Source organism: Ranitomeya variabilis, chromosome 3, assembly GCF_051348905.1.
Source record: "Ranitomeya variabilis isolate aRanVar5 chromosome 3, aRanVar5.hap1, whole genome shotgun sequence".
Taxonomy (NCBI): Eukaryota; Metazoa; Chordata; class Amphibia; order Anura; family Dendrobatidae; genus Ranitomeya; species Ranitomeya variabilis.
Genome location: NC_135234.1, coordinates 335,414,991 through 335,434,627, shown reverse-complemented (window position 1 = coordinate 335,434,627; position 19,637 = coordinate 335,414,991).

Here is a 19,637-nt window from a genome sequence, read left to right as displayed (position 1 = left end):
ATGATCTAAATAAGGGAACTGAAGATAAACTAATCACATTTGCAGAAAATGCAAAGCTAGGATGGATTACTAACACTAGAGAAGACAGATAAAGGATTCAGAAGGATCTAGACAAGCTCGAACAATGGGCAGTTATATCTGGGCAAGAAAAATGAAAATTATATCTACAGAATGGGAGGAAAAGAGCTAAGCAACAGCACGTGTGAAAAAGAGTTAGGTATACTAATAGTGTAACGGGTGTTGTGGATTCTGTTTGTGGGCTCCCTCTGGTGGTTACTGCTGGTACTGGGTGACTGGTGGGTTGCGGCCTTTGGTTTCCACCTGTCCATCAGTGGCTTGGTGTTTCCTATTTTACCTGGCCTTTCTGTCATTTCCCTTGCCGGCTATCAATGTATTCAGATGTGCTCTGTTTGGTTCCTGCCTACCTGCTCCCAGATCTTTCAGGATAAGCTAAGTGCTGATTTTCAGTTGTTTGGTTTTTTGTCCAGCTTGCTTATTATGTCTCTATGCTAGCTGGTAGCTCTAGTGGACTGAGGTTCTCCCCATGTGCCATGAGTTGGCACATGGGTTCTTGTAATCTCAGGATGGTTTTTTTGATTAGGGTTTTTTGCTGACCGCTCAGTCCCCTTTTGTATCGTTCTGCTTTCTAGTTTACAGCGGGCCTCAATTTGCTAAAACTATATATATCATCTCTATGTGTGTGCCTTCCTCTCATTTCACCGTCAATACATGTGGGGGGCAACTATATCTTTTGGGGTTCATTCCGCTGGAGGCAAGTGAGGTCTTTATTTTCTCTGCAGTGCTAGTTAGCTCTTAGGCTGGTGCGTGGCATCTAGAACCAACGTAGGCACGCTCCCTGGCTATCTCTAGTTGCGTTTGTCAGGCGTAGGGCAGCGGTCAGCCCAGGTTCCATCACCCTAGAGCTCATCCGTAATATATTTGTACTTTGCTTGTCCTGTGCTATCCCTAGCCATTGGGATTCATGACAGTATAGCCGGCCCACAAAGTGTTAATTGTTTGGGCTGAAGCAGGAGAAAGAGAAGTGTTTAAGGGAAATTTTTTTTTTTTTTTTTTTTTTCCCTTCAGAGTTTTGCTGCCTAGCCCTTAATTGCTGTCTAGCTGCTTCTTACCTCCTCTTAACCCTTGAATGGCTCTGATCTTAGCTGTTTAACATGGATGTCCAGAGTTTGGCTTCCAGCCTGAGTAATCTCGCGGCAAAAGTTCAAAACATACAGGATTTTGTTGTTCACACTCCCATGTCTGAACCTAGAATTCCTATTCCAGAGTTCTTTTCTGGAGATAGATCTACCTTCCTGAATTTCAGGAACAATTGTAAATTGTTTCTTTCTTTAAAATCTCGCTCCTCTGGAGACCCTGCTCAACAGGTCAAGATTGTAATATCTTTCCTGCGGGGCGACACTCAGAATTGGGCATTTGCATTGGCACCAGGGGATCCTGCATTGCTCAGTGTGGATGCGTTTTTTCTGGCATTGGGATTGCTCTATGAGGAACCTAACCTGGAGATTCAGGCTGAAAAGGCTTTATTAGCCCTCTCTCAGGGGCATGATGAAGCGGAGATATATTGTCAGAAGTTTCGGAAATGGTCGGTGCTTACTCAGTGGAATGAGTACGCCCTGGCTGCAAACTTCAGAAATGGTCTTTCTGAGGCCATTAAGGATATTATGGTGGGGTTCCCTACGCCTACAGGTCTGAATGAGTCTATGGCTATGGCCATTCAGATTGATCGGCGTTTACGGGAGCGCAAACCCGTGCACCAGTTGGCGGTGTCTTCTGAACAGGCACCTGAGACTATGCAATGTGATAGAATTCAGTCCAGAAGTGAACGGCAAAATTATAGGCGGAAAAATGGATTGTGTTTCTATTGTGGTGATTCAGCTCATGTTATATCAGCATGCTCTAAACGCACAAAAAGGGTTGATAAATCTTTTGCCATTGGTACTCTGCAGCCTAAGTTCATTTTGTCTGTGACTCTGATTTTTTCACTGTCTTCCATTTCCGTCGATGCCTATGTGGATTCGGGCGCTGCCCTGAGTCTTATGGATTGGTCATTTGCTAAACGCTGCGGTTTTAGTCTGGAACCTCTGGAAGTTCCTATTCCTCTGAAGGGAATTGACTCTACACCATTGGCTATGAATAAACCGCAGTATTGGACACAAGTGACCATGCGCATGACTCCCGTTCATCAGGAGGTGATTCGCTTCCTTGTACTTTATAATTTACATGATGTACTAGTGCTTGGTCTGCCATGGTTACAAACTCATAATCCTGTCCTGGACTGGAAAACAATGTCTGTGTTAAGCTGGGGATGTCAGGGGGTTCATGATGATGCACCTCCGATTTCAATCGCTTCATCTACTCCTTCTGAGATCCCTGCGTTTTTGTCTGACTATAGGGATGTTTTTGAGGAGCCTAAGCTCAATTCGCTCCCTCCGCATAGAGATTGTGACTGTGCTATAGAATTGATTCCTGGCAGTAAGTTCCCTAAGGGTCGTTTATTTAATCTGTCACTGCCAGAGCATACTGCTATGCGGAATTATATTAAGGAGTCCTTGGAAAAGGGACATATTCGTCCTTCTTCGTCCCCTCTGGGAGCAGGTTTTTTTTTTGTGGCAAAAAAAGATGGTTCCCTGAGGCCTTGTATAGATTATCGCCTTCTGAATAAGATTACAGTCAAGTATCAGTATCCATTGCCATTATTGACTGATTTGTTTGCTCGCATTAAGGGGGCTAGGTGGTTCACTAAGATAGATCTTCGCGGTGCGTATAATCTGGTGCGGATAAAACAGGGTGATGAGTGGAAAACCGCATTTAATACGCCTGAGGGCCATTTTGAGTATTTGGTAATGCCTTTTGGACTCTCCAATGCTCCGTCAGTCTTTCAGTCCTTTATGCACAATATTTTCCGTGAATATCTGGATAAGTTTATGATTGTGTATTTGGATGATATTTTGGTGTTTTCTGATGACTGGGAGTCTCATGTTCTACAGGTCAGGAAGGTGTTTCAGGTTCTGCGGGCCAATTCTCTGTTTGTGAAGGGCTCAAAGTGTCTCTTCGGAGTCCAGAAGATTTCTTTTTTGGGGTACATTTTTTCTCCTTCTACTATTGAGATGGATCCCGTCAAGGTTCAGGCGATTTGTGACTGGACACAACCTACATCTGTTAAGAGCCTTCAGAAGTTCTTGGGGTTTGCTAATTTTTATCGTCGGTTCATTGCTAATTTTTCCAGTATTGCTAAACCTTTGACTGATTTGACTAAAAAGGGTGCTGATGTTGCTGATTGGTCTCCTGCGGCCGTGGAGGCCTTTCAGGAACTTAAGCGCCGGTTTTCTTCTGCTCCTGTGTTGTGTCAACCAGATGTTTCACTTCCTTTTCAGGTTGAGGTTGATGCTTCCGAGATTGGAGCGGGGGCGGTTTTGTCACAGAGAAGTTCTAATGGCTCGGTGATGAAGCCATGTGCATTCTTCTCTAGAAAATTCTCGCCCGCCGAGCGCAATTATGATGTGGGTAATCGGGAGCTTTTGGCCATGAAGTGGGCATTTGAGGAGTGGCGTCATTGGCTTGAGGGTGCTAAACATCGTGTGGTGGTCTTGACTGATCACAAGAATCTCATTTACCTTGAGTCTGCCAGGCGTTTGAATCCTAGACAGGCTCGTTGGTCGTTGTTTTTTTCTCGTTTCAATTTCGTGGTTTCATACCTGCCAGGTTCAAAGAATGTGAAGGCAGATGCTCTTTCCAGGAGTTTTGTGCCTGACTCTCCTGGAGACTCTGGGCCTACTGGTATCCTTAGGGATGGGGTAATATTGTCCGCCGTATCCCCAGACTTGCGACGTGCATTGCAGGAGTTTCAGGTGGATAAACCGGATCGTTGTCCGCCAGAAAGACTGTTTGTTCCGGATGATTGGACCAGCAGAGTCATCTCCGAGGTCCATTCTTCTGTGTTGGCTGGTCATCCTGGAATATTTGGTACTAGAGGCTTGGTGGCCAGGTCTTTTTGGTGGCCTTCCTTGTCTAGGGATGTGCGTACCTTTGTGCAGTCTTGTGAAGTGTGTGCTCGAGCTAAGCCTTGCTGTTCTCGGGCCAGTGGGTTGTTGTTATTGTGATGCTGTAAGAATCGGGCTGCACTCAGATGTCATCCGAGTGCAGTTCCATTTGAGAGAGTGGATTCAAACAAGGACAACGGAGAGTGGACCCACTGGACCGTGACGACGAACCCCTCTCGGACGAGCTGACCAGGTGGACCGCCCCCTATACAGGGAGCGTTAGGGGCAGGCCCGTGAGGGACTATCGCCACGGAAGCTGGAGGGTCGACTGAGATAAGAAGGGTACACTGCAGGAACACAGGGACCGAAGGAAACAGCGGAGGAAACAGAGGGAATGGCAAGGAACTACTGAGACGAGGGAGAAGATGGGAATACTACAGAGACACGGAGGCTGACGAGACAATATGGAGACACAGAGGCTGACGGGAGCAAGGAAATGGTAAAGGAGCCGGGCAGGTACCGCACAGAAACAGGAACTGAAGGAACAAAGCAGGAACACAGGAAAATCAGGCAGGTACTGCAGAGGAAGGAGGAGTCCCAAGGTCAGAAAGCTAGGAATGCACAGAGACCACAGGTGACCAGAAGCACTTGTAAACACAAATGATCATCAGGCACAGAGGAGCAGCAGGAAGCAGCTTATATACTAGCATGAGAGCTACTTCCGGGTTACAGTCCTCCAGGATGACGGAAAGGACAGGAAGGAGTGCCAACAGAGGAATCAGATGTGCGCACGCGCAGAGCTGAATGCGCCGTGCGCGCGCACCCGGCGAGCTGCAGAAGCCGGGGGCGAGCGCTGCATGACAGTTATCCTTGCCCATCCCGAAGAGGCCTTGGACGCACATTTCCATGGATTTTATTTCTGATCTCCCGGTTTCACAGAAAATGTCCGTTATCTGGGTTGTGTGTGACCGCTTTTCTAAGATGGTTCATTTGGTGCCCTTGCCTAAGTTGCCTTCCTCCTCTGAGTTGGTCCCTTTATTTTTTCAGAACGTGGTTCGTTTGCATGGGATTCCGGAGAATATCGTTTCTGACAGGGGATCCCAGTTTGTGTCTAGATATTGGCGGACGTTTTGTGCCAAGATGGGCATTGATTTGTCTTTCTCGTCTGCATTCCATCCTCAGACGAATGGCCAGACGGAGCGAACTAATCAGACCTTGGAAACTTATTTGAGGTGTTTTGTTTCTGCTGATCAAGATGACTGGGTTGCTTTTTTGCCACTGGCCGAATTTGCTCTTAATAATCGGGCTAGTTCGGCCACGTTGGTCTCTCCTTTTTTTTGTAATTCGGGGTTTCATCCTCGTTTTTCCTCTGGTCAGGTGGAGCCTTCGGATTGTCCTGGAGTGGACGTGGTGGTGGACAGGCTACATCAGATTTGGAATCAGGTGGTGGACAATTTGAAGTTATCTCAGGAGAAGACTCAGCAGTTTGCTAATCGCCGTCGCCGCGTGGGTCCCCGACTTCTTGTTGGGGATTTGGTGTGGTTGTCTTCTCGTTTTGTCCCTATGAAGGTCTCTTCTCCTAAGTTCAAGCCTCGGTTCATCGGTCCTTATAGGATCTCGGAGATTCTTAACCCTGTATCTTTTCGTTTGGATCTCCCAGCATCGTTTGCTATTCATAATGTGTTCCATCGGTCGTTGTTGCGGAGGTATGAGGTGCCCGTTGTTCCTTCGGTTGAGCCTCCTGCTCCGGTGCTGGTGGAGGGAGAATTGGAGTATGTTGTTGAGAAGATCTTGGATTCTCGTGTTTCCAGACGCAAACTCCAGTATTTGGTTAAGTGGAAGGGTTATGGTCAGGAGGATAATTCCTGGGTGGTCGCCTCCGATGTTCATGCGACTGATTTGGTCCGCGCCTTCCATAGAGCTCACCCTGATCGCCCTGGGGGTTCTCGTGAGGGTTCGGTGACCCCTCCTCAAGGGGGGGGTACTGTTGTGGATTCTGTTTGTGGGCTCCCTCTGGTGGTTACTGCTGGTACTGGGTGACTTTGGTGGGTTGCGGCCTTTGGTTTCCACCTGTCCATCAGTGGCTGGGTGTTTCCTATTTTACCTGGCCTTTCTGTCATTTCCCTTGCCGGCTATCAATGTATTCAGATGTGCTCTGTTTGGTTCCTGCCTACCTGCTCCCAGATCTTTCAGGATAAGCTAAGTGCTGATTTTCAGTTGTTTGGTTTTTTGTCCAGCTTGCTTATTATGTCTCTATGCTAGCTGGTAGCTCTAGTGGACTGAGGTTCTCCCCATGTGCCATGAGTTGGCACATGAGTTCTTGTAATCTCAGGATGGTTTTTTTGATTAGGGTTTTTTGCTGACCGCTCAGTCCCCTTTTGTATCGTTCTGCTTTCTAGTTTACAGCGGGCCTCAATTTGCTAAAACTATATATATCATCTCTATGTGTGTGCCTTCCTCTCATTTCACCGTCAATACATGTGGGGGGCAACTATATCTTTTGGGGTTCATTCCGCTGGAGGCAAGTGAGGTCTTTATTTTCTCTGCAGTGCTAGTTAGCTCTTAGGCTGGTGCGTGGCGTCTAGAACCAACGTAGGCACGCTCCCTGGCTATCTCTAGTTGCGTTTGTCAGGCGTAGGGCAGCGGTCAGCCCAGGTTCCATCACCCTAGAGCTCGTCCGTAATATATTTGTACTTTGCTTGTCCTGTGCTATCCCTAGCCATTGGGATTCATGACAAACGGGGTCTACCAAGCTGGGGTACCTCTTTCAGTACCACCCCGTGTTTCAGGAGGTCCACTTTGTTTTGGCTGGAGTCTGAATGAAGGACGCTGGCTGGAATTCCTTGATTACATGAGAGCATATAAAAGCTGACTGCTTCTCCACGTATTTCCAGTCTCTCACCCTTTATTCACAGAACACAGAATATATATCACAACAGATACAGAGGGCAGGCCCATTCAAAAGCGGCAAGCCAGACATACATTACAATAGCCGCAGGTGGCTGGAGCCTGCTGATATTTACTGTGGGAATTACAAAGGTGGGGAGGTCAGAAGGGGGATATCTTGTCTCCTCTGCCCAGGGGCGCAGCCTGTGGGCTGATGCATTAGGGACATATATCTCACATGGAACCTATTATATATACAAATAACTGCATAACATATTCTGGGTGCTGGGGGGTTATGTAACAAATAGATCACAGACTGCACATGAGTCAACAGTGTAATGCAGCAGCAAAAAAAGGCAAACACAGTTCTAGGATGTATTGAGAGAAGCATAGAGTCTAGATCACATGAAGTTAATTATCTCCCTCTACTCCTCCTTGGTCAGGCCTCATCTGGAATACTGTGTTCAGTTCTGGGCACCACATTTTAAAAAAGGACAACAAAAATCTGGAGCAGGTTCAGAGAAAAGCTACTATGATGGTGAGCCGCCTGCAAAGTACGTATGTCCTATGGTTAATGGGTCTGGTAATGTTTAGCTTGCAAAAAAAGAAGGCTATGAGGAGACTTAATAGCTGTCTACAAATATCTGAAGGGATGTCACAGTGTAGAGGGATTATCCGTATTCCCATTTGCACATGGAAACACGAGAAGCAATAGAATGAAACTGAATGGGAGAATATAGGAAACATTTTTTGACAGTGAGAATGATTCAACATTGTAAAATTCTGTGACACATCTGTGAGTTCAAGGTGCTTGCCACACATTTAGATAACTTCGTTGAGGGGTCTAGTTTCCAAAATGGGGTAAACTGTGGGGTGTTTACACTATTTAGGCACATCAGTGGCTCCAGAAATGCAACATGATGCTTGCAGACTATTTAATCAAAGTCTGCATTCCAAAACGTCACTCCTTCCTTTCCAAATCCTACCGTACACCCAAGCAGTAGTTTTCCCCCACATATGGGGTATCAGAGTACTCAGAAGAAATTGCACATCAAATTTTGGGGTCTATTTTATCCTGTTATCCTTTTGTCCTGTTATCATTTTCTCCTGTTACTATGGTTATGAGAAGTATTGCAAATTATTTATTCATCCATACATGAAAATCACTGATGGTAAAACTGAAACTGACCAAACACTGATGACACCAGCACCATTTTTTCTTGTGTATATGAAAGATCACAGATGTTTGAGGCTTTAAGCTGCATTTACAAAAAAAATATTATTCAAACCCAAATCAAATAATCAGTTAAAATTGTTACATTGTTGAGAAAGTTAAATCTGTCTTTGCAATTGAAGTGTTGCAGTTGGACATGAAGGAATTGTAGCAATAATTGCCCAGTGTAAACAGACCTGAATAACTAGTAAAAGATTTTCTTCAGCAGCTTAATTTTTTTCTCTTCCTCTCTGTCTCAAACACACAAAAGCAGCATCTGCTATGTTGTGAACTTCTGCTGACCTGCAAAATGAACAGTCTTTGTGTGAAGGCTAAAAGGATAGACAGTCCCATATGTCACTTTCCTGTCTTCTAACCAACATCATTTTTAGAATTTGTTGATGTTCTTTGTAGATCCAAATGGTTGATGTGAAGAAAATGGTGCTCATAATCCTATACTGTACATTTCCTTGCATACACAAGAAATACACTTCTATTTTTATGGAAGTCATAGATGCTGATTCATCAATTGCATTTTTTGTAAGTCATTTATTGTTTTGTCTTGTGGTATTCATTGCATGAATTATGTGCAAAGTAAACAATTGTCTTTATTTTTGTCTTTAACCTTTTTTAAGCCTTTTTACTTCAAAGTTACAGTTTGCAAAAATTGCACAAACAATTTAATTACTGGAATGTGTAAATTCATTCCAGGAGGGGATTGGAGTACATTTGCACAACAACTTTGTCACTTTTCAAAAAGTTGCAAATTATGAATCCGGCAAAAATGTCTGGAAAATCTAAACGCTGCTTAAAATGGAGAATTAAAAAACAAACAAACACATAAAAAGTATCTGTAAAAAAGGCGCAAATGAAAAAACATGAATAGGACACAAACATATAAACAGGCACAAAGTCTAGACATAAAAAGGTACAAAAGCAATAAATCAGTCCAATGTTCTCATGCTACAAATGCCATGAGAGATGACTTGCTCAGAAAAACCTTTGCTTTTTATGCTACCTGTCCTTTAATTTGTTTTAACTGGCATATACACATTTGCAGTCTTATAGAACAGGAAGAGGAGGCGGCACTTGGTAGGAATACATCTGGAGTGACAGAGGAGAGGCTTCAGATATACAATAGTTTGCATATCTATTCAAACGCTGATTTCTTAATAATGGAAGAACAGACTGGTCATGTAAAGGAATTGCTAGTCTTGTCTTTGAAAGAGCTACATATACATTTAAATAGTTCAGGGTTATATTCCTGGTGACTTATTCCTTTTAACCTCTTAAGACCTGAGCCACTTTGTAGGTTAATGACAGAGCCTCATTTTTTAAATCTGACCAGTGTCACTTTATGAGGTAATAACTCTGGAACGCTGGTAAAATTTATTCAATATGACTTAATTTGTGAAAATATCAGAAATTTGGTGAAAATGTAACAATTTTCAAATTTTTTATTCTTATGCCCTTAAACCGGAGAGTTATGTCAAACAAAATACAATAATAAATAACATTTACTGCATATTTAATTTACATCAGCGCAATTTTTGAAACATAATTTTTGTTATGAAATTAGAAGGGTTAAAAGTTGCTCAAAAATCTCCCATTTTTACTACAAAATTTACAAAACCATTCTTGTTAGGGACCACATCACATGTGAATAGACTTTGGGTTGCCTATATGACAGAAAATACCCAAAAGTGACACCATTCTAAAAACTGCACCCCTTAAAATCCTCAAAACCACATTCAAGAAGTTTATTAATCCTTAAAGAGAACCTGTCACCCCCAAAATCGACGATGAGCTAAGCCTACCAGCATCAGGGGCTTATCTACAGGATTCTGGAATGCTATAGATAAGCACCCTATGCATCCTGAAAGATGAGAAAAAGAGGTTAGATTATACTCACCTGGGGGAGCGGTCCGATCCGATGGGTGTCGCGTTCCGGTCCGGAGCCTCCTATCTTCATAGGATGACGTCCTCTTCTTGTCTTCACGCTGCGGCTCCGGCGCAGGCGTACTTTGTCTGCCCTGTTGAGGGCAGAGCAAAGTACTGCAGTGCGCAGGTGCCGGGCCTCTCTGACCTTTCCCGTGCCTGAGGACGTCATCATAAAAAGATGGGAGGCCCCGGACTGTGACACCCATAGGGCCGGACCGCAGTGGGACCGCCCCTGGGTGAGTATAATCTAACCTCTTTTTCTCATCTTTCAGGTTACATCGGGGGCTTATCTGCAGCATTCCAGAATGCTGTAGATAAGCCCCTGATGCTGGTGGGCTTAGCTCATTGTTGATTTTGTTGGTGACACGTTCCCTTTAAGGTGCTTCAGTTAGTGGAATCTGGAAGGAAAAAAATAACATTTTACTTTTTTTTCACAAAAGTTTTAATTTAGCCACAATTTTTTATTTTCACAATGGTAGCAGGAAAAATTGAACCTCAAAATTTGCTGTGCAATTTTTCCTGAGTATGCCGATACCCGACATGTGGGGGAAAACTACTGTCTCGGTACATGGCAGGGATCAGAAGGGAAGGAGCACCGTTTGACTTTTTGAACGCAAAAATGGCTGGAAACAAGAGTGGATGCCATGTCGAGTTTGGAGAGCCCTAAATGTGTCTAAACAGTGGAAAGCACTCACAAGTGACCACATTTTGGAACCTTAAAGAATGCATCTAACTGTATGGTGAGCAGGGCCGCCAATAGTAAAGAGTGTGGGCCGGGACCCAGTCTGGCCCCTCACTTGTGCTTCTGCTCACTGGGCCCCAGGGTATGATAAAGTATTGTGCGCCGGGGCACCGCCATAGGCGTCACACATCTCAGCGCAGGGAGTCTGTTATGATCCCAGTGGCTGGGGATCACAGGAAATACCAGCTAAGTTACTAAGCAAAGAACAAGCTCTAGGGAGGTGGTAACTAGACTGACCGCAAATCTGATCCTATCCAAACACACTAAAGGTAGCCGGTGAACGTGCCTAAAATCCTGGACGTCTCGACGCAGCCTGAGAAACTGACTACCCCTAAAGAGAAAGCAAGACCTCACTTGCCTCAAGAGAAATAGCCCCAAGGATATAGGAAGCCCCCAACAAATAATAACGGTGAGGTAAGGAGAAAAGACACACGTAGGAATGAAAACAGGTTCAGCAATTGAGGCCCGCTAATACTAGATAGCAGAAAACAGAGAACTGTGCGGTCAGCAAAAAACCCTACCAAAATATCCACGCTGAGAATTCAAGACCCCCACACCAACTAACGGTGTGGGGGGGAGAAACTCAGCCCCCTAGAGCTACCAGCAAGCTGAGAAATCACATATTAGCAAGCTGGACAAGAAACATATTGAACACAGATGATCAAAAAATGAACAAAACGGAAACTTAGCTTCTCTTGAAGAGACTGGTAGCAAGGTAGTCAGAAGAAATCAGAATAGCACTGAATACATTGACAGCCGGCAACAAGTGGAAGTGAAACAGAGCTAAATAGGAAACTCCCAAGTGAATAATGAGGCAGCTGATCAGCCACAGACCCGCAGGATAACAAACAAAGCCACCAGGGGGAGCCCAAAACAAAAGTCACCCAATACCACCTGTGACCACAAGAGGGAGCCTGAAAACAGAGTTCACAACAGTACCCCCCCCTTGAGGAGGGGTCACCGAACCCTCATCAAAACCCCCAGGGCGATCAGGGTGAGCCACATGGAAGGCACGAACCAAATCGGCCGCATGAACATCAGAGGCGACAACCCAGGAATCATCCTCCTGACCATAGCCCTTCCATTTAACCAAATACTGAAGCCTCCGTCTAGAAATACGAGAATCCAAGATCTTCTCCACCACGTATTCCAATTCTCCCTCAACCAGCACAGGGGCAGGAGGCTCAACCGGAGGACCCACAGGCACCACATACCTCCGCAACAACGACCGATGAAACACATTATGAATAGCAAACGATGCTGGGAGGTCCAAACGAAATGACACAGGGTTAAGGACTTCCAAAATCTTATAAGGACCGATAAACCGAGGCTTGAACTTAGGAGAGGAGACCTTCATAGGAACAAAGCGAGAAGACAACCACACCAAGTCCCCAACGCGAAGTCGGGGACCCACACAGCGACGGCGGTTGGCAAAGCGCTGAGCCTTCTCTTGTGACAGCTTCAAATTGTCCACAACATGATTCCAAATCTGATGCAACCTATCCACCACAACATCCACTCCAGGACAGTCAGAAGGCTCAACCTGACCCGAGGAAAAATGAGGATCAAACCCCGAATTACAAAAAAAAGGAGAAACCAAAGTAGCAGAACTAGCCCGATTATTAAGGGCAAACTCGGCCAATGGCAAAAAAGTCACCCAGTCGTCCTGATCAGCAGAAACAAAACATCTCAAATAGGTTTCCAAGGTCTGATTAGTTCGTTCGGTTTGGCCATTCGTCTGAGGATGGAAGGTCGACGAAAAAGACAAATCAATGCCCATCTTAGCGCAAAAGGACCGCCAAAATCTAGACACAAACTGGGATCCTCTGTCGGAAACAACATTTTCAGGGATCCCATGCAAGCGAACCACATTTTGAAAAAACAGCGGAACCAACTCGGAGGAGGAAGGCAACTTAGGCAAGGGCACCAAATGGACCATCTTAGAAAAACGATCACACACCACCCAGATGACAGACATTCTCTGAGAGACAGGGAGATCCGAAATAAAATCCAAGGAAATGTGCGTCCAAGGCCTCTTCGGGACAGGCAAAGGCAACAGCAAACCACTGGCACGAGAACAGCAAGGCTTAGCCCGAGCACAAATTCCACAAGACTGCACAAAGGAACGCACATCCCGCGACAAGGAAGGCCACCAAAAGGACCTGGCCACCAAATCTCTGATACCAAATATTCCAGGATGGCCCGCCAACACCGAAGAATGAACCTCGGAAATAACTCTGCTGGTCCATCTATCTGGGACAAACAGTCTCTCCGGTGGACAACGGTCAGGTCTATCCGCCTGAAACTCCTGCAGCACTCGTCGCAAATCTGGGGAGATGGCAGACAAAATCACCCCTTCTCTGAGAATACCAGCCGGCTCTGAATCTCCAGGAGAGTCAGGCACAAAACTCCTAGAAAGAGCATCAGCCTTCACATTCTTCGAACAAGGCAGGTACGAGACCACGAAATCAAAACGAGAGAAAAACAACGACCAACGAGCCTGTCTAGGATTCAGCCGCTTGGCCGACTCGAGATAAATCAGATTCTTGTGATCAGTCAAGACCACCACACGATGCTTTGCTCCCTCGAGCCAATGTCGCCACTCCTCAAATGCCCACTTCATAGCCAACAACTCCCGATTACCGACATCATAATTCCGCTCGGCAGGCGAAAACTTTCTTGAAAAGAAAGCACATGGCTTCATCACAGAGCCATCGGCGCTTCTCTGCGACAAAACAGCCCCCGCTCCAATCTCGGAAGCATCAACCTCGACCTGGAAAGGAAGAGAGACATCTGGCTGACACAAGACCGGAGCCGAAGAAAACCGGCGCTTCAGCTCCTGAAAGGCCTCCACAGCCGCAGGAGACCAGTTAGTAACATCAGAACCTTTCTGGGTCAAATCCGTCAAAGGCTTAACAACACCAGAAAAATTAGCGATGAAGCGACGGTAAAAATTAGCAAAACCCAAGAACTTCTGAAGACTCTTAACAGATGTAGGCTGTGTCCAGTCATGAATAGCCTGAACCTTGACTGGGTCCATCTCAATAGTAGAAGGAGAAAAAATGAAACCCAAAAAAGAAACCTTCTGGACTCCAAAAAGACATTTTGAGCCCTTCACAAATAAAGCATTGGCACGCAGGACCTGAAACACCATCCTGACCTGCTTAACATGGGACTCCCAATCATCAGAAAAAAACAGAATATCATCCAGATACACAATCATAAATTTATCCAGATATTCGCGGAAGATGTCGTGCATAAAAGACTGAAAGACAGAAGGAGCGTTAGAAAGTCCAAAAGGCATCACCAAGTACTCAAAATGGCCTTCGGGCGTATTAAATGCAGTTTTCCATTCATCACCCTGCTTAATACGCACAAGGTTATACGCACCACGAAGATCTATCTTGGTGAACCAACTAGACCCCTCAATGCGAGCAAACAGATCAGATAACAATGGCAAAGGATACTGAAATTTGACCGTGATTTTATTTAGAAGGCGATAATCAATACAAGGTCTCAGAGAACCATCCTTCTTAGCCACAAAAAAGAACCCCGCACCAAGAGGGGAGGAGGAGGGGCGAATAAGTCCTTTCTCCAAGGACTCCTTTATATAACTCCGCATCGCAGCATGCTCCGGCACTGACAAATTAAAAAGTCGTCCTTTAGGAAACTTACTACCAGGAATCAAATTTATAGCACAATCACAATCCCTATGAGGAGGTAGAGAACTGAGTTTGGGCTCATCAAATACATCCTGGTAGTCTGACAAAAACGCAGGGACTTCAGAAGGAGTGGATGAAGCAATTGACACCACAGGAGCGTCGCCATGAATTCCCTGACAACCCCAACTTGACACAGACATTGCTTTCCAATCTAGGACTGGATTATGAGTCTGCAACCATGGCAGACCCAACACGACAACATCATGCAAATTATGCAGCACAAGAAAGCGAATCACCTCCTGATGAACAGGAGTCATGCACATGGTCACTTGTGTCCAGTACTGAGGTTTATTCGTAGCCAATGGCGTAGCATCAATTCCCCTCAGTGGAATAGGGAATTTTAAAGGCTCCAAAACAAAACCACAGCGCCTGGCAAATGACAAGTCCATCAGACTCAGGGCAGCACCTGAATCTACAAAAGCCATAACCGGGTAAGATGACAAGGAACAAATCAGGGTAACAGACAAAATGAACCTAGGCTGTAAAGTACCAATGGTGACAGATTTATCAACCTTTTTTTGCGCTTAGAGCATGCTGAGATAACATGAGCTGAGTCACCACAGTAAAAGCACAACCCATTTTGCCGTCTATAATTTTGCCGTTCACTTCTGGTCAGAATTCTATCACATTGCATAGACTCAGGTGTCTGTTCAGAAGACACCGCCAAATAGTGCGCAGGTTTGCGCTCCCGCAAACGCCGATCAATCTGAATGGCCAGAGTCATTGACTCATTCAGACCTGCAGGCGTAGGGAACCCCACCATGACATTCTTAATGGCCTCAGAAAGACCTTTTCTGAAATTTGCAGCCAGGGCATACTCATTCCACTGAGTAAGCACCGACCATTTCCGAAATTTCTGGCAGTACACCTCTGCTTCATCTTGCCCCTGAGAGAGGGCCAACAACGCTTTTTCAGCCTGGTTCTCAAGATTAGGTTCCTCATAGAGCAATCCAAGGGCCAGAAATAATGCATCAACACTGAGCAATGCCGGATCCCCTGGCGCCAATGCGAAGGCCCAATCTTGAGGGTCACCACGCAAGAAAGAAATTATAATTTTAACTTGCTGAACGGAATCACCAGAGGAACGAGGTTTCAAAGAAATAAACAATTTACAATTGTTCTTAAAATTCAGGAACCTAGATCTATCTCCAGAAAACAACTCCGGAATAGGTATTCTAGGCTCTGACATAGGACTGTGAACAACAAAATCCTGAATACTTTGTACCCTTGCAGCAAGATGATCTACACTGGAGGCCAAACTCTGAATATCCATATCAGCAGCTGAGTTCAGAGCCACACCAAGATTAAGAGGAGGAGAGAAGCTAGACACACAGCAGCTAGACACACGGCAAAAAAAAATAAAAAAATTCTCAAGGCTTCTTTTCTCCTGCTTCTGCCATTCAATTAACACCTTATTGGCCGGCTGTACTGTTATGATCCCAGTGGCTGGGGATCACAGGAAATACCAGCTAAGTTACTAAGCAAAGAACAAGCTCTAGGGAGGTGGTAACTGGACTGACCGCAAATCTGATCCTATCCAAACACACTAAAGGTAGCCGGTGAACGTGCCTAAAATCCTGGACGTCTCGACGCAGCCTGAGAAACTGACTACCCCTAAAGAGAAAGCAAGACCTCACTTGCCTCAAGAGAAATAACCCCAAGGATATAGGAAGCCCCCAACAAATAATAACGGTGCGGTAAGGAGAAAAGACACATGTAGGAATGAAAACAGGTTCAGCAAATGAGGCCCGCTAATACTAGATAGCAGAAAACAGATAGAGAACTGTGCGGTCAGCAAAAAACCCTACCAAAATATCCACGCTGAGAATTCAAGACCCCCACACCAACTAACGGTGTGGGGGGGAGAAACTCAGCCCCCTAGAGCTACCAGCAAGCTGAGAAATCACATATTAGCAAGCTGGACAAGAAACATATTGAACACAGATGATCAAAAAATGAACAAAACGGAAACTTAGCTTCTCTTGAAGAGACTGGTAGCAAGGTAGTCAGAAGAAATCAGAATAGCACTGAATACATTGACAGCCGGCAACAAGTGGAAGTGAAACAGAGCTAAATAGGAAACTCCCAAGTGAATAACGAGGCAGCTGATCAGCCACAGACCCGCAGGATAACAAACAAAGCCACCAGGGGGAGCCCAAAACAAAAGTCACACAATACCACCTGTGACCACAAGAGGGAGCCTGAAAACAGAGTTCACAACAGGAGTCTTCCTGGTGCTGCACAGTCATCAAAACCGAATAGCCATTTGTAACGCCCCCTGTTGTGAATTTGGATTCTGGGCTCCCCCGGTGGCTACTGGTGGAATTGAACTGGTGTCTTCATCTTCTCTGTTCACCTGTTCCCATCAAGATGTGGGAGTCGCTATATAACCTTGCTGCTCTGTTAGTTGCTTGCCGGTCAACAATGTTATCAGAAGCCTCTCTGTGCTTGTCCCTGCTCCTAGACAACTACTAGATAAGTTGGACTCTTGTCCATGTTTGTTTTTGCATTTTGTTCCAGTTCACAGCTGTAGTTTCGTTACTGTGTCTGGAAAGCTCTTGTGAACGGGAATTGCCACTCTGGTGTTATGAGTTAATGCCAGAGTTTTAAAGTAATTTCTGGATGGTGTTTTTTGATAGGGTTTTCAGCTGACCATGAAAGTGTCCTTTCTGTCTTCTGCTATGTAGTAAGTGGACCTCAAATTTGCTAAACCTATTTTCATACTACGTTTGTTATTTCATCTCAACTCACCGCCAATACATGTGGGGGGCCTCTGTCTCCTTTCGGGGTATTTCTCTAGAGGTGAGCTAGGACTAATATTTTCCTCTGCTAGCTTTATTTAGTCCTCCGGCTGGGCTGGGCATCTAGAATCAACGTAGGCATGCTACCCGGCCACTGCTAGTTGTGCGTTAGGTTTAGTTCATGGTCAGCTCAGTTCCCATCTTCCAAGAGCTAGTTCCTATATATGCTTATGCTATGTTCTCTTGCCATTGAGATCATGACAGTTTGACCGGCCCGCAAAGTGTTAATTGTTTGGGCTGAAGCAGGAGAAAAAGAAGTGTTGAAGGGAAATTTTTTTTTTTTTTTTTCCCCTCAGAGTTTTGCTGCCTAGCCCTTAATTGCTGTCTAGCTGCTTCTTACCTCCTCTTAACCCTTGAATGGCTCTGTGTCCACCTGTTTGTAATGGATCTTCAGAGTGTAACTGCAGGTTTGAATAATCTCGCCACGAAGGTACAAAATTTGCAAGATTTTGTTTGTCATGCACCTGTATCTGAGCCGAGAATTCCTTTGCCGGAATTTTTCTCGGGGAATAGATCCGGGTTTCAGAATTTTCGAAATAATTGCAAATTATTTTTGTCTCTGAAATCTCGCTCTGCCGGAGACCCTGCACAGCAGGTCAGGATTGTGATTTCCTTGCTCCGGGGCGACCCTCAAGACTGGGCTTTTTCATTGACACCAGGAGATCCTGCGTTGCTCAATGTGGATGCGTTTTTTCTGGCCTTGGGGTTGCTTTATGACGAACCTCATTTGGAGCTTCAGGCAGAAAAAACTTTGATGTCCCTATCTCAGGGGCAAGATGAAGCGGAAATTTACTGCCAAAGATTCCGTAAATGGTCTGTGCTTACTCAGTGGAATGAGTGCGCCCTGGCGGCGACTTTCAGAGAGAGTCTCTCTGATGCCATTAAGGATGTTATGGTGGGGTTCCCTGTGCCTGCGGGTCTGAATGAGTCCATGACAATGGCTATTCAGATCGATAGGCGTTTGCGGGAGCGCAAACCAGTGCACCATCTGGCGGTGTCCACTGAGAAGTCGCCAGAGAGTATGCAGTGTGATAGAATTCTGTCCCGAAGCGAGCGGCAGAATTTTAGACGGAAAAATGGGTTGTGTTTCTATTGTGGTGATTCTACTCATGTTATATCAGCATGCTCTAAGCGCACTAAAAAGCTTGGTAAATCTGTTTCCATTTGCACCTTACCGTCTAAATTTATTCTATCTGTGACCCTGATTTGCTCTTTGTCATCTATTACCACGGACGCCTATGTCGACTCTGGCGCCGCTTTGAGTCTTATGGATTGGTCCTTTGCCAAACGCTGTGGGTATGATTTAGAGCCTTTGGAGACTCCTATTCCTCTGAAGGGGATTGACTCCACCCCATTGGCTAATAATAAACCACAATACTGGACACAAGTAACTATGCGTATTAATCCGGATCACCAGGAGATTATTCGCTTTCTGGTGCTGTATAATCTACATGATGATTTGGTGCTAGGATTGCCTTGGCTGCAATCTCACAACCCAGTCCTCGACTGGAGAGCTATGTCTGTGTTGAGCTGGGGATGTAAGGGGGCTCATGGGGATGTACCTGTGGTTTCCATTTCATCATCCATTCCCTCTGAAATTCCTGAGTTCCTGTCTGACTATCGTGACGTCTTTGAAGAATCCAAGCTTGGTTCGTTACCTCCGCACCGAGAGTGCGATTGTGCCATAGATTTAATCCCGGGTAGTAAATACCCAAAGGGTCGTTTATTTAATCTGTCTGTGCCTGAACATGCTGCTATGCGAGAATATATAAAGGAGTCCTTGGAAAAGGGACATATTCGTCCATCGTCATCTCCCTTAGGAGACGGTTTTTTCTTTGTGTCAAAAAAAGACGGCTCTTTGAGACCATGTATTGATTATCGGCTTTTGAATAAAATCACTGTTAAATATCAATACCCATTGCCGTTGCTGACTGATTTGTTTGCTCGCATAAAGGGGGCCAAGTGGTTCTCTAAGATTGACCTTCGTGGGGCGTATAATTTGGTGCGAATCAGGCAGGGGGATGAGTGGAAAACCGCATTTAATACGCCCGAGGGCCACTTTGAGTATTTAGTGATGCCTTTTGGTCTTTCTAATGCTCCGTCAGTTTTCCAGTCCTTTATGCATGATATTTTTCGCGATTATTTGGATAAATTTATGATTGTGTATCTGGATGATATTCTGATTTTTTCGGATGACTGGGACTCTCATGTCCAGCAAGTCAGGAGGGTTTTTCAGGTTTTGCGGTCTAATTCTTTGTGTGTGAAGGGTTCTAAGTGTGTTTTTGGGGTACAGAGGATTTCCTTTTTGGGATATATTTTTTCCCCCTCTTC